Below are 1,480 nucleotides of genomic sequence, written 5' to 3' on the forward strand. Positions count from 1 at the left end.
GGTCATCTGGTCTCTCCCACTAAGCACAACTATAACACCTGGACATGTGCATGGAGCAGTTATTAGAGGACTTTGAAAAGTAAATAGAGCAGACAGATCAAGGAAGAAAACCAGATTTTTTTCCTTTAAGTACCATGGGAAATTTCTGGGCAGTCCAGTGGTTAGGACTCCAGGCTTCCACTACAGGGGGCACAGTTCAGTCCCTGGTGGGAGAGCTAAGATCCCACGTGGTGTGCCAAAAATAAATAAATATAAAGTATCACAAAATCAGCAGTGAATTCACCATTTTTCCCTCTAGTACACTTGGCCTGAACACAGTGCAACTCACAACCCAAAAGTGAGCATTGGCACAGACAGACAGCTTCAGGGGCAGCCCTCTCATTCTGGCTCAAGGAGTGGGAACAGAACCTCCTAAATGCTGTAAGAAAATGTAGAAAGCCTATGTCCTTTCTCTCCTTTATTTTATCATGCCTCAGCCCCCAAATAATCTCATAGCAGTGTTGGCAGGTTCCCAAGGGAGGGGAACCTTCCTCTTCAGTTTGGATCTGTGATTCCAAAAACCGGGGAAACCCCGTTGCTTTTTCCTCTTTCTATCTCCAGCACTTGACATCAGATAATGGTGTAGTCGGGTGGTGCCAGTGGTAAAGAACCCACCTGTCAATGGAGGAGATGTAAGAGACGCAGGTTCAATCCCTGGGTCGGGAAGATCCCCTGGAGGAGGATATGACAACCCACTCCAGTATTCTTACCTAAAGAATCCCATAGACAGAGGAGCCTGGTGGGCTTCAGTCCATAGGGTCTCAAAGAGTCGGACACGACAGAGTGACTTAGCATGCAGTGGTGTAGTGACAGAATTGCACATCAGAGCAAGGTCACTAGAGCCCTAGATTTCTGACCAAAAGACTGAAACAAGTCCAGAGATTATGGAAAAGACTACATAGAGGGGAAAGCTGTGGAAAATAACTCCATCAGGATGTATTATAGACTCCTGGTCTCACCTCCCAGGCTGCATGTGGCATGAATCTGATCCTGGACAGTATACCGAGGACTTCAAGAACTGAACCTCTGAGTTGTGCACACGAGGGACAAATGTGAACAGCACCCCACAGGCTTTGAAAACTGAGCTGACATTGGAACCACCTCCCCAAGCTCCCTCCAGTACAGGCAACAAAGGAAAGCACCATGTATCACCCAGTTGACCACACTGTTTGCTCCGCCACCAATTCCCGTGGAATTTCCCCCAAGTGCACCAGCCAGCCTTTCTCTTTCATCGAGTGGCCTCGTCGCTGACTGCATTTCATTCTCATCACCAGCCCTGCTAGGTCAGAAGATACCACCAGTCTGACATGGTACCGTACTTGCTGGGTAAATGGCCAAGCGGCTGTGTATTCTGACACAAACAGGATGCTTATTGCTCACAGCAAAGCCAGCGCTCAGAGCAGCTCTTTCACAATCCCACGGGCAATGCAGCTGACCAAGC

This window comes from Bison bison, unplaced genomic scaffold (assembly GCF_000754665.1).
Source record: "Bison bison bison isolate TAMUID 2011002044 unplaced genomic scaffold, Bison_UMD1.0 scf7180017864289, whole genome shotgun sequence".
Taxonomy (NCBI): domain Eukaryota; kingdom Metazoa; phylum Chordata; class Mammalia; order Artiodactyla; family Bovidae; genus Bison; species Bison bison.